This window comes from Diabrotica virgifera, chromosome 1 (genome assembly GCF_917563875.1).
Source record: "Diabrotica virgifera virgifera chromosome 1, PGI_DIABVI_V3a".
In the NCBI taxonomy this organism is placed as follows: Eukaryota; Metazoa; Arthropoda; class Insecta; order Coleoptera; family Chrysomelidae; genus Diabrotica; species Diabrotica virgifera.
The window spans coordinates 30,600,725-30,616,221 of NC_065443.1; the positions used below are offsets into that span (position 1 = coordinate 30,600,725).

General features: G+C 32.8%; 1 protein-coding gene across 5 annotated transcripts in view; it reads left to right on the forward strand.

Moving 5' to 3' along the window:
• LOC114328206 (rho guanine nucleotide exchange factor 11) overlaps window positions 1–15,497 on the forward strand; it is a 767,005-nt gene that overhangs the window by 175,840 nt on the left and 575,668 nt on the right. The gene's annotated exons all lie outside the window — the stretch shown is intronic.

Below are 15,497 nucleotides of genomic sequence, written 5' to 3' on the forward strand. Positions count from 1 at the left end.
TAGCATTGGACCAAGATTTTGCACCTACCCCCTTAAAGAGTAAATGAAAAAGTTTCGGGACCTCAAATTTGTATTCCTTAAACTGGGATATTCCTAAAAACGGGATTCTAATAATACATACAGTAAAAGTAAACCTTGAAATAACTACATGTGGATGTAGGTATGACTTTATATTATATTAAAATCATTAATAAATAATTTAGTGAAAAGATTGGTTGAAATGAAAATGTATAATACCCATGTTCAAAAATATTTTTTACCTTGGAACAGTTGTCAACTCGAAATACGAAACAACCGAAGTAAGATCTAGAGTTGAAAAAGACATAGCAACATTTAACAACATGCATGAGAAATATTTTCACCCATTGCGACATAATATCTCTCCCACTAAAAATGCGGCTGCTAAAATGTTATTATTTCCGGTCTTACTATATGGCGCAGAGGCCTGGACAATAATGGAAACATTAATGAAAAAGCTAGAGGCTTTCGAGATGTAGGTGTACCCACGTATCCTCAAAATATCCTGGGCGACCCACACCAACGTACAGGTATTTCGTCGAATGGGAAAACAAAAAGAAATCTCTTTTACAATTAAGAAACGAAATCTTAAATATTTCGGTCATATCATGAGGCATGATAAATATCGTATACTCCAACTGATAACGCAAGGTAAAATAGAGAGCAAAAGCGGACCCGGAAGAAAAGACACTCATGACTTAAAAACTTACGCCAATGATTTGGACAAAAATCGATCGAGTTATTCAGAAACGCCTCAAGTGAAATTAAAATTGCCATGATGATAGCCAACGTCCACAACGGACAAGGCACATGAAGAAGAATAAAAATATTTTTAATACACGGTAAAGTAATAACCAGCCAATGTATGTATACAATATGCATGCGTACAATGCATGCATACAACTTTCTCTATTTTTTTTTGTGGAGTATTAAGCATTTATTTTTTTAGCTTAAAGAAGACATGGAAAATTATATGGAATATACACTCAGTAAAGCTGTGGTAGATTTATTTTTTTACAAGATGCCAATAAATCATACACCATTGTTACATCTACACTACAGTCGGTAGTTTATACGAATCGGCTTTCTGAAAACCTTCTTCCATTTTATTTGTTTATTTTTGTAAAACCCAAAATATGTCCTTACAAACAGTCTATCCACTTTAAACTAAACAAATTCACTATAAAACTCCACTTTAACCCTGATAAAACAAGAAGAGAACACAATAAAATGACCTGAAACGTCAAACAGGTAAACAGTAACACTATGAGAATGGCGCGCGCTTGGGGTATGCAACTAGTGACGTCAGGCCAATAGAGAAGCGTTCTTGAAATTTAAAATAATGCTAGATTTCTAATAAAGATTTTTTATAGAAAGGCTTTTTCAATTTTGTTGAAATTTTGGACAATTATTCCTAGGGTGTTTCTTAATCGTTTTACATGTTTGAAATGACTTTTTAATTTTTTGTGAACATCCCTATTTAACCAAATTCACCTAGTCCGAAAATGCTTCCTAAGGCAAGCCGCACACCAACGAAACATGAAACGAAAAACATGAAACGTAAAACACGTTTCATGAAAATTAAACAAGGCTAAACAAATCTTTAAGTTTACCTACCAATGAAACGAGTGTGATTCATGCTCATAACACATTTTTATTTTCGGAAAAGTTTCATAAATTTTCGGACGTCTATTTGATTAGCAGTGTTTTATTTTCATGAAACGTGATTTACGTTTCATGTTTCTTTGATGTGCCTTAGGGAGCTAGAAGTCTTTGAAGATGGAGTCTTGTAATTAGTTTTTCTTAAATACCTCCAGAACGCTTCTAACTGGAAAAACGAAAATTGGTACACATATTATTTATCTTCCAGAGATAAGTCGATTCCATTCATTGTGAATTTCTAGTACCAGTCATAGGCGTCCGTTTTGGGTGGGGCAACGGTTATTTTATTGCATAACTTTTTAGTCTTTAACTTTTAATTATTTTTAATACTGGATTATTAAGTCGGTAGGACACACCGTTTTCTAGAAAAATCGATTTGGAAATTTTTCGTTTTCTGAATTTGAAAAAAAAATTGAAATATATTTTCAAAACAAATACGGTGTATTTTACCAACTTAAAGTAAGAGTAACTTTTAGTACTAGAATACCATATAATTTAATAATCTAGTGTCAAAAAATCTTAAAAATTAAAGACAAAAAAGTTATGCGATAAAATAACCGTTGACCTACCCAAAACAGACGCATATGACCGGTACTAGAAATTCGCAATGATGTAGTAGTTTACACATCCCACAAATCATTGGATATATGTAAAAATAATTTTAATGTCTCAATTAAGGCTGTTCTTAATCACTATCAAAATATTGGTTTAGCAATATCAGAATCTAAAACAGAAATTTGCATTTTCTCCAGAAATCGTCAAATTCCACAAGGTCATTTGGCAGTAGGTCAAATTCAATATCCTATTAAAAATTGTATAAAATATCTCGGTACTTATTTGGATAGAAAACTTCTATGGAAGGATCACATGCATCATATCATAAAAAAGTCTGAAAATGCAATGAATATTCTACGAGCCTTTTTTAGAACTAATTGGGGTGCCGATCCAAATATAGCACTTTTATTTTACCGTACTATGATTCGTCCTATTTTCGATTACAGTTGTCATCTGTATGGAACTGCTGCAAACACACATTTGAATAAATTAGAAATACAAAAAAATAAATGTCTTCGACTTTGTCTTGGATATTTGAAGTCTACACCCGTTAATATAATGGAAGTTGAGGCGATAGAACCACCCCTGGAATTTCGACGACAGTTTTTAAGTGATAAATTTATTACTAGAACCATAGGAAAAAATACAAACTATCTGCAGGATATACATAAGTTATCAATTTTAGATCTAACTCATAAATATTGGACAAAGAAAAAATGTCCCCTTCTTGTAGATAGTTACTTGAAAATATCTCAATACCGAAGTACTTTCTATACTTATGAAAATCAAGTTTCACCTATGTATTCCCATGTATTAGAAGAAATTTTCTAAAAACAAATTAATACTTTTTTTATGGATATTAATCTAAATCCAGCCGTTTTTCAATCATTTATACTTCATAAATGGCCACATTATCAATTTTACTATACAGATGGATCCAAAGTACAAAACAAAGTAGGATGTGCAATAATCAATATTCAAAGTGGATTTAAAAAATTAGTCAAATTGCCTTGTGAATCATCGATATACACCGCTGAAATGATAGCGATACTTTTTGCTTTAAGACACATATTTAGTAACGAACCCTATAGCTGCATAATATTTACAGACAGTAAGAGTGTCGTTGATAGACTAACTAACGTACATAAGTACCAACAACTCAATCATATAGAACTGGAAATTATGACTCTTTATAATAAAATTGCAAATTTAGGAAAAAACATTATTTCATGGATAAAGGGACACGCAGGCATTAGGGGTAACGAAATAGTAGACAAGCTAGCCAAATCCGCTCTAGAAATAGGCGAGGAACTTCCCATGAACTTACTACCGATTTTGGATATTGATATTTTAGCATTACGCTATAATTACTATTTCCGCTAATTTTATTATCTTATTTCTTTCATTATTCTTTCTCAAAAACGAAACAACGTTGTCATTCGAAATGCACATTCAAATACCAGGGCTTTACCCTGTCACAGCTGTTTCTCGTCTATGCGGCAACAAAGTGCACCCTCATTAATTAAGTACTTTATCAGACAATTATTGTGTCAACAACCCACCTAAAGAGGAAAACTGACAGAGCGTGTTGCGACATTATGAGTGAAATAAAAAAATGTAACAGAAAAGGATAAAAACTGAAGACGGAATTCAACCCAACGTGAAAAAGATTAAACGTAAGAAGAGATAGAGAAATTTCTGTCAAAATTTGGTATTTATGACCCTTAAAATAACACCAAATGCTAAAATTTATTAGCCTGTGGATAGTGTGGATGTCTCGTCAGCCGAGGGTATGATCAGTGGCGTGGTAATTTTATGGTCAAACTACGTTTTGTTCTAATTTTTATCATTGTGAGAATTAAAAAAACCAACTAATATTTTTATCTCCACCACTGAGAGCAGTCAACTTTTTGGTTGCCTGTATTCTTCGGGACATATTCGGGACATTTTATCACAAAGTGTAAATATTACTAATTTTACCGTCTTGTAGGGTATCTGCGTTCTCTTTCTTTTCCACTATTATATATATTATATCTCTCTTTGCCGACGTTTAAATTAGGACCCACTTGAATCTCGCTTCAACACGCGCCTCGACCTCGTCGTCAGAATTCCCCATAATGCATCGAGATTGTTAACTGCAATAGTAGACGCCAGACCATAAATGATTTATCGTTCGGTCATCTGGTCAACGGGAAGAAAGATAACAAACCGTTTGTGGGTTTTCTATATCAGTCACTAGCCAAGATGTGAACGATAAACACGTATACCGGCTCGACCTTCCGAGAGACTAAAAACGAAACACATTTTCGTTTTAACAATAAAAATTACCATTCGTTTGTACACATTATTTCTTGGTCGTTTTATTACATTTATTTCAATTAAATTCCGCAACTCACCCAACGGAATAATATTAATAGTAGACGACACCAAAAAGAAAATTGGCAAAGGTATTATCGAAACACGAGAACTGGTAGTAATTACAAACAAATGCAGCCTGAAATTCCCATTAAAAGATGGTTTCATTCTGTATCAAATCGCCATTTCATAAGAGTTATAAATAGATTGAGATGTAATCATGCTCTTACCCCCCTTCATATGTACAGTTTGGGTCTCACAGAGTCACCTAACTGTGAGTGTGGAAAAGAAGGTGATCTACTACATATTCTCCTCGAATGTTCACATCAATCAGTAAATATAAACAAATTTTATCATAATCTTAATATATTAAAAATTCCACTTCCCGTCTACCTGAACAATTTGATATTTTCTGAAGATATTAATATATTAAAAACAATTTACAAACATATCAAAAACTGTAAATATAGATTGTAGCAATAAAATTTACCCTGTATTTAAGAAATTTTGTTAAAACAAAGCAGGTATGTTTGTTAAAACAAAACAAACATGTTTGTTTTGTTATTTTGTTTTAAACCCTGTAGATTTAAGTAATTATTGTATATTATAATTGAAAAAAGAAAAGAACAAAAAAAGAGAAAAGAAAAGAAAAAAAAAACAGAAAAAATAAAAAAGCAACAAAAAAATAAAAAAAAGCAACAAAAAAAACTAAGAAGATGTAAACCTCCGCGAGGCTGAATCGGGTTTACGTCTTAGCGTAGTAAAAAAAACAATTTATAAAAATAACAATAAAAAAACAATAAAAAAAACAAATTAACAATATAAAAAAAATGCAACAAAAAATACAAAAAAAAATAAAAATTTACAAAAAAAATGAACAACCAAAACAGAGTATTATTTAGAATTTAGATTATAATTGTAGATAATAATGTTAGTTTGTTATGTATTTAGAGTTAGAAATACAAAAAAAATTCCTCTGATTGAAAAATCAAATTTGTTTATTTTTAAAATAACAAAATGTCTGGCTAATTGGCTCGGCCAAGGCCATCAAATTCACTCAAAAAAAAAAAAAAAAAATTCGCAATTAATGAAATCGATTCATCTCTGGAATATAAATAAAGGTACTACACTTTAGACTTTAGAGCAAAATAATCGACTCACTTGCTGAATTGTACACGTTAGAAGTCTCGAATTTCCTAAACCTGTTGTTCGATTCGAGTGATTTTTTTAGTATGTTACAGCCTTATTATTTAAGAAAATCGATGTAATATTATTGCTAGACAGGTAGTCATTTTATACCGGGTGTAACAATCATAGGGTGTTTTTTTTCTTAAACGTACCTAACTTTTTTATTATCCAACATAAGCAAATGAGTCAAAAAAGAAAATGTTAATAAAGCCTAAGCCTACAATTGAATTTTAATTTAAATATTTTTTATATGCTAGAATACTCCACAGGGTGTTTTGAACTTTAAGAAAAAACACAGTATGATTGTTACACCCGGTATAAAATGACCTTTACCTGTATAGCAACAATAATATTACATCGATTTTCTTAAATCATAAGGCTATAACATACTAAAAAAATAACTCAAATCGGACAACAGGTTTAGGAAATTCCACGTGTACAGTTATTCAGCAAGTGAGTCGATTATTTTGCTCTCAAGTGTAGTTTTCGTTTTTCTAAATAGTTTTTTTTTTGAAATTTTTTTTTGATATTCCAAAAACGAAACATTTTCAAATCGATTTTTATAGAAAACGGTGTATCCTATCGACTTAAAGTAAGAGTACCTTTTAGTACTACAATACCTTACATTTTAATAATCCAGACTCAAAAATGCTTAAAAATTAAAAACAAAAAAGGTACGCGATAATACAACTGTTGCCCTACCCAAACGGGCGCCTATGACCGATACTAGAAATTTTCAATGGATCAAATCGATTTATCTCTGGAAGATAAATATGTGTACCAATTTTTGGTTTTCTAAATAGAAACGTTCTGGAGATATTTAAGAAAAACTAATTACCAGAAACCATCTTCAAATAGCCCTAGCTCCTTTAAGAAGCATTTTCGGACTAAATGAATTGGATTAAATTGTCTTAAAATTATCTGAGGAATCTCCTGTCTTCGTTTGTCGGTAGAGTTTCTGGACACCCTGTATATTTATTGCTGTTTCGATTCAGTCCCTAAAGTTTTTTTTTTGAATTTTCGAATTTGTCTAAATTTCTGCCATATCGTTTTTTTTTTCGTGTTATTTGTGTTTATGTTTTAATCTTTTATCATAGGAAACTAACTAGTTGCAGACAATCTTATGTGAGGCCGCTTTAAATGATTCACTAAATATGTTGGGTTGGTCCCATTATATTAGTACAAGGTTTTCAAGCAAATAAAATTATTTTGCTATTTACTTTGTTGCCTTACAATGTACTGCTTTTATCTAAAAGCCAATTGATTATATAATTATCGCAATTATATTACGTAATTGAACCATAAATTAGTACAAAGTACTTCTATTAATACGAAGTACTTCTATTGACAAAAAAATGTATAAACGAAATAATGATTTTGAACTTGATGCCGTTATGGTAAAAATGCCTACACGTTTTTTACAATCGATATACTTACCAAATTATGAATTTATATTATGTAAATTGTCTTAAGCCGCATAACAGTTATTGTATGTTTTATAAGGTGGATTATTCCTTTCAAATTATAGTTTTTTTGCATTTCTTTGTTGCGTAGGTTATTTCCTAATTCCTTCCGTTTCTTTTTTTATCTCGTATCTCTATTCTGTCTGACAGCTTCCATTGTGGCTTTTTCAGAACTTTTAAATCTATTCGGGGCATCAAAAGAAGCAAAAAGTCGGCATAAGGTACATATGACTCTACGAATTACCAACTGCGATGTCAAGATCCGGAACTATCTGTCGAGCAAGCATTTACACAAGTAGGCTTTTTACTGGCCTCTTTTCAATATTATACTATACAAAAATAATCAAAAAAATATACAGGGTGGGCCAAAGAAAAGAGTCCACCTCGATATTTGGCGGTACCTAGTTGTTAGCCGAAACAGGTCGATCTTTATTTTTAAATTACAATTATACACTCTGGGCCAAAATTAACCGGCCACCTTAAAAATGGGTCATTTTTGATGTCTTATATCTCCTAAACCTGTTGTCCGATTTAAGTGATTTTTTTAATATGTTATAGCCTTATTCCTTAACAATATCGCTATAATAATGTTGTTGCTAAACACGTAAATTTTCATTGTATACCGGGTGTACGAATCAAACTGTGTTTTTTTCTTAAAGTTTGCATCACCTCGTGGAATATTCTAGCCTCTGTAGAATACTGAAATTAAAACCTAACTATAGCCTCTCGCTTTCTCAACATTTTGTTGTTTGATTGATTCGCCTATGTTGGATAATAAAAAAGTTAGGTCTTTAACAACTAGACATGTTTTCTTATCAATACAGGGTGTTTTTAAAAAATTTTGGCAAAGTTTAAGGGGTAATTCTGCATTGAATAATAATGACAGTTTGATTTATAAACTTATGTCCGCAAATGCTTCGTTTCCGAGATAAAGGGTGTTGAAATTTTTCTGACAAACTGACGATTTATTTATTGCTTTAAAACCGGTTGAGATATGCAAATGCAATTTGGTAGGTTTTATGACGTAGTTATTGCATATTTTTTGACATACAATTAAGAATTTAATATTCACCATTGGCGCGCATACGGGTAATATCAGCCATCATATTACCCGTATGCGCGCCAATGGTGAATATTAAATTCTTAATTGTATGTCAAAAAATATACAATAACTACGTCATAAAACCCACCAAATTGCATTTGCATGTCTCAACCGGTTTTAAAGCAATAAATAAATCGTCTCAGTGATGGCTATTGCAGCATAGTTTGTGTTGCTAAGGGTTTCTACTAATTCTAACTCTTTTCCACTTATTCCTCTAACATTCCATGTCGCTGTTCTCCATACCACTCCTTTCTTATCTATAACTTTCAGTTCCATTTCTTTTTCCGTTTTCATTGCCGAATTTGTCATCGTTTTGTCCGCCTCTGCTTTTATTAGTTTTTTGGATTAGCTCTGTTGCTCTCTTTTTCAATTGTGCCAGTTTCCATATTCCATTTCCATATTTCATCATTTATAATGATCTTCTGGTATTTAACTTTTACAACATTACCTTTTTGCCTCTGTTCATTTGCATATTCTCTTAGTTGTTTTTGAATCTTTCTTTCTTGGATCGTATAGTCATCATCAATAAAAAGTTTTCTTCCTTTAATATGTCTTAACTTGTTCTTATTTTTCATTATGTCTGCTTTATCACCATATGTACTCAATTCTAACTTGCACATTCTCTTATTCAGTTTCGTTATCTCTTTTATCTCAGACTTTGTTCCAAGAAAAGTTTGCAACTGATTCTCTATATCTTCTTTTAGCTCTATAGTATCTCCTGCAGTTTCAAATCCGGTGATAATAATGTTATTTCGACGTTCTTTCTTTTCCATAGCTTCAAGTTTATATTCTAGCACCCTGATTTTAGTTTTCATTACTTCATTTTCTCTTCTAATCTCTTTTACTTCTTCCAAACTCTGCTTCCATTCACTTGTTAAATCTTTGACAATTTTTATTAATTCTTTACGCTCAGTTCTCATTTCTTTCATTTCATTTGCTATCTCTCTCATTCCGTTTGTTACTTCTTTAACCATCCCGCTCATTTCATCCATTCCGTATTCCTCTGATACGCCTATGGAATGTGTAATCTGTGTTGCCTATCTGCTAGCGCCAACGATCATCTACAATTCAACCTTGCGGATAGATAAATCGCTACCAACAGATAAGACGCCACGTTATTTTGATTTCAGCCTACCTCGAATATTATTAGTCCTATTGTGTCACTAACACTCTCAGCACTTTGTTGTAGTATATTATTTGCTCACAGTTCACTCTTACAATTTCTAATTCTCGATATTTCCGAAATTCGGATGAAATATCAGAGCACTCAAAATTGCGTTGTTTATCAACACAGTGGCGTACCTCCCGGCAAGTAAGTTAATCTCAGGGCAAGTAACTTAATCTCCGGCGAATTTTCTAATAACGACGGGGTTAGACAAGGTGGAGTGTTGAGCCCACTGTTATTTATTTCCGTTATGGATGAAGTTATTAAAAAGTGTTGGAAAAAAACTAAAAAATGCGCTATAGGGTATAGAAATTTGCAACAAATAAAAATTGAAGCCTGTGCATTTGCTGATGACATTGTATTAGTTGCAAGAACTGAAAAGGCTCTCGCAGATAACATTAGAATCTGGGCTGAAGAACTAAAAAACTACAACTTAATAATAAATATGGAGAAAACTAAAGTAATGACAATAGCCAACAAAGAAGCAACTGTAAATATTGAAATCGAAGGGCAAAAAATCGAGCAAGTAGACCTCTTTAAGTATTTGGGAATAATGTTAAACAACAAAGGTACACAAGAAGATGAAATTGGAAACAGAATAAAATTGGCTACGAGAACTTATTATTCACTGTATAAAAATTTCCTAAACAAAAAAGAAATATCGAGGAAAACCAAAATGACAGTATATAAAACTGTATATATGCCAATTACAATATATGGGGCAGAAAACTGGGTACTTAATGACAGACAAAGAAAAAGATTACAAGCTACAGAAATGAGATACTTAAGAAAAGTGGTGGGAGCAAGAAGATTAGACAAAAGAAGAAACGAAGATATAAGACATGAATTACAGGTAAAATCGCTCAACGAAAAAGTTGAAGAAAAGAAGTTAAAATGGGCTGGACACATGATAAGAATGAGTGGTGAGAGACAAGTGAAAATGACATGGGAGGCCAAAGCAGTGGGTAAAAGCAGGAGGGGCAGACCAAGGAAAAGCTGGAACACTAGTGTAAACGAAATACTCAAGAAAAGAGGAACATCGTGGCAAGAAGCAAAAGTTTTAGCAGCAGATAGGAAGAAGTGGCGTAAATTTGCAGAGAGTATTATATAAAGGAGGAATCCTCGACACCTAATATGGTAAAAGAGGCAACCGATTATGTATGTATGTAAATAAATCGTCAGTTTGTCAGAAAAATTTCAACACCCTTTATCTCGGAAACGAAGCATTTGCGGACATAAGTTTATAAATCAAACTGTCATTATTATTCAATGCAGAATTACCCCTTAAACTTTGCCAAAATTATTTAAAAACACCCTCTATTGATAAAAAACATGTCTAGTTGTAAAAGCACCTAACTTTTTTATTATCCAACATTAACGAATCAATCAAACAACAAAATCTTGAGAAAGCACAAGGCTATAGTAGTTATGTTTTAATTTCAGTATTCTACAAATGCTAGAATATTGCACAGGGTGATGCAAACTGAAAAAAACAGTTTGATTCGTACACCCGGTATACAATGAAAATTTACCTGTTTAGCAACAATATTATTATAACGATATTGTCAAGGAATAAGGCTATTACATATTAAAAAAATCACCTAAATCGGACAACAGATTTAGGAGATAAAGACATCAAAAATGACCAATTTTTAAGGTGGCCGGTTATTTTTGGCCCAGATTGTATATTTCATACTAGTGACGTCATCCAGCTGGGCGTGATGATGTAATCGATGATTTTTTTTAAATGAGAATAGGGGTCGTGTGATAGCTCATTTGAAAGGTGGTTCAATTCTTTATTCAGTAATATAAACATTAATATTATTTATACAGGGTGGCCAAAAAAATAATTTTTGAATTAAATTAATTTAACGCAAAAAGAAGAATGTGTATAATTTATTTAACTCAAAATACATTCTACTGCTGTCAGAAAATAGAAAAAAAATGTTTATTTGTCAAATAAACATTGCTTTTCGCTTAAATTAAATGTTCAAACTGACAAGAGGTAGGTGGGAGGCTATTTGTGATTTAATTTAAGCGAAAAGAAATGTTTATTTGTAAAATAAACATTTGTTTCTATTTTCTGACAACAGTACAATGCATTTTGAGTTAAATAAATTACATACATTCTTCTTTTTGCGTCAATTAATTTAATTCAAAAATTATTTTTTTGGTCACCCTGTAAAAATAATGATTTTGAATAACCTTTCAAATGAGCTACCACACGGCCCCTATTCCCGTTTAAAAATATCCTCGATTACGTCATTACGCTCATATGAATGACGTCACTAGTATGAAATATATGCCAAATAATTGCAATATAAAAATAAAAATCGACCTGTTTCGGCATTTCTTTAAACTGTAATAACTACTGCCAAATATCGAGGTGGACTCTTTTCTTTCGTCCACCCTGTATACATTAAGATCCACAGTGGTAGAAAGGTACTGAACATTATATAACGCAATACCTGGAATATTCTATGCAAAAAAGAAGATAAGCCAAAGACAAAGTTTAATTGCAAGATGGGTTGAAAGAAGCAGGGCTGGTAATAATCGAGAGAACAACAATCTATATGGAAATTACTAAGGATAGAGTGGTCTTGAAGTCTAAGCATATTATTGAAAAAGTACAATAAATGTTCAAGTATCATGGGAGCTATGATTATCTCCCAAAGGCGTATTAGTCAATAGATACTAAGTAAAGTTATTGCAACACTTTTTTTTTAATCCCATTTGCGAACCTAAGAGCAAAGATCACAGTAAACCGAACTATAGTTAAAACACCTGTCACCAAATCTGAAACAAAAGTAGTACATCTGAAGATCGACCCTATCCTCAGCACTTGAAAGAAAAATAGTACAGCTCATTCATGTACCACTCTTTGAAAATGAAATAAGAAGAAACAGAACAAAGCACAAAGAGCAAATATATTAGCAGGATGCCTTAATAACACTATACAGTGATGAGCGGGCTAATAACTGGCAAAATAACGCAAAAGATGGAAAACATACATTGTGAAGTAAAAAGGGTAGAAACTAGTAAAGGTAGTAATTATCGATATAAACGTATAAATTAACATTACATTACATAGGTTCTCACCTTTAAACGTATCGGAGGAGTATGACAACTGTCACTCTGACAGGAGAATTTCATAAAATACTCCTGTCACAGACGTCTAAAGGTGGGAAGCTATGTAATGTAATGTTAATGTATACGTTTATATCGATAATTTCCACCTACGATACGTTTCATCTCTTTTTACTTCACAATGTATTATGTTGTCCATCGTTTGCTTTATTTTGACGGTTATTAGCGCACTAATCACTGTATAGCGTAACCGACACATTAACTGTGATCTAATTTTAGTACTGAGTCTTCGATATTCATTTTTCTGATCACCATCCATTTCGTTTTCTTTGCGTTGATTGTTAAGCCCTTTGTAGTACAGTCGTTGTGACTCTCTGCCCTTATGGCTGTGTCATCTGCATATCTGATGTTATTAATAATTTTACCACCGATTTTAACACTTTCGCGATGAGTATTTAACGCTTTCTCAAAAATTGGTTCGGCGTAAGCATTGAACAATGTCGGTGGCATAACACATCCCTGTCTGATACCACGCTTAATAGAAACTTTAGCGGAAACTTCTTGATCCAACTTAATACAAGCGATCTGATTGTAGTAAAGATTTTTGAGCAATATAATGTCCTAAGTGTACCAACTAAGTCCAAGCATTGAAATAGTAATGTATGTGGTACTCTGTGAAAGGCTTTTTCGAAATCTATAAAGCATACGTAAATATTTTTCATAAACTCTTGATCCTTTTTAAGAATATTCGCCTGCAAAAAAGAGTTTCCCGTCGCGAACATAATTTATTTAAAAAAAAATATCATTTGATTTTCAGCAACATTGTTTGCTGCTCAGATGAAATATATATCGCAACAGTTGGGATTTATATTACTAATACAAAAAAAAACTTCTTCTTCTTCTTCCTTCTTGTATGTAGGCTTTAAAGCCTGTTTCTTCTTCAATATTATCCTCCTAAATTGTTTAGGTTATCGCACCACCTTTTTCTTGGTCTGCCAATACTTCTTCGTCCATTTGGTGACTTATCTCGTGCTATTCGTACTATCCTATCCTCTGCCATTCTACTAATGTGTTCGTTCCACTCCTGTTTCCGTTTTGTCACCCATCCATTTATGTCTTCTATATTGCATGATCTTCTTATGTTTTCGCTCCTCTCCCTATCCAACAGACTTTTCCCTGATATTCGTCGGAGTATTTTCATCTCTGTTGTTTCTAGTAGTCGTCTCGTTTTAGATGTGTCAGGCCTTGTCTCCGCCGTGTATGTTAATATAGGTCTAATTGCTGCTTTATAGATTCTTGCTTTTGTGTCTTGTCTTAAGTGTTTGTTCTTCCAGATTGTGTCATTAAGAGATCCCGCCGCTTTACTTGCTTTTAAGCTTTGTTGTCGTACTTCCTCTTCAACATCTCCGTAACTGGTTATATCAATTCCCAGATATCTAAACCTTGCTTCCTGCTTTATTATTTTCCCATCAATTTCGATTTTACATCGTAGTGGGTATTTAGATGTTGTCATACATTTGGTTTTTTCTGCTGATATTATCATATTGTATTTCTTGGCTGTTGTATTAAAGATGTGTGTTAATCTTTGGAGATCGTCTTCTGTCTCGGCGATTAATGCGGCGTCGTCTGCATAACACAATACTTTGATTTCTTTATTCCCCATTCTGTAACCACGACCTTTACGTACTGCTTCTATTATTTCGTCCATTATTATATTAAAGAGCAGTGGGCTTAATGAGTCACCTTGTCTGACTCCACTTTGTACTGGTATAAACTGCGTTAGTTTTCCATTTATCTTTGCCTGTATTCGATTATGAAAGTAGATGTTTTCGATGGTTTGTATAATATTGATTGGTATGTTTCTTCCATACAGTAAATGTAAGACGTCTTCGACTTGGATGCGATCGAAAGCCTTTGTCAGGTCTATAAAACATAGATATGCTGGTTTATTGTACTCAATGGCCTTTTCTGTGATTTGTCTCAGTACAAATACGGCGTCTACGCAGGATCTTCCGGATCTGAATCCTTGTTGTTCATCTGATAAAGTTGTTAGTTTATTGATTTTGTTGGTTAGGACTTTTGTGGTTAGCTTAAGTGCGGTGTTTAGTAGATTTATACCTCTATAATTGTTGGGGTCTTCTTTGTCTCCTTTTTTGAACATTGGTATCATTATGCTGTTTCTCCATGCGTCTGGTATCTTGCAGTGCAATATTAGTTTTTGTATAAGTTTTGTCATCTCTAGGGTTATACTTTCTCCTCCGTATTTTAGAAGCTCGTTGGTTATTCCGTCTGGTCCTGGTGACTTCCTATTTTTGAGTGAATTTATGGCTACCCCTACTTCCTGAAAACTGATTTCAATTTCGTGTCTTAATTCAGGTAGGTTATTATTTTGATGATTTTCCTTTCCTTTAAACAGTTCCGTCAAGTATCTTTCCCATTCGTTTGCTGGTATGTTATTGTATTCCTTCAATTCTGCCATTTCTTTCCGTTGGTTTCTTATGAATCTCCATATTTGTTTTTGTGTTCCGTAGAAGTCGCTTTCCATCCTTTTTGTAAACTGTTCCCAGTGTTCATTTTTTGTTCTTCGTACCAATTGCTTTGTTTCATTTCGTATTCTTCTATAGGTGTCTCTGGATTCTGGAGTGTTTGATGTTTTATACTTCATGTAGGCGTCTCTCTTCTCTTTACATTTGTCTTTTATTTCTTTTCTGAACCATGGTGTATTGTTGTTGTTTCTTTTGTTCAGTATGACTTTGCGTTTTCCTAGAGCTTCTGTTGCTGCCTCTTCAATATTGTTTTTAATTTTCTCCCAGCTCGCGTTTATATCTTCGATGTCGTCTATCTGCTTCAGCTGTATCTTCTGTGCTAGCCTCCTTTGGTACATTTCTTTGGTAGAATCGTT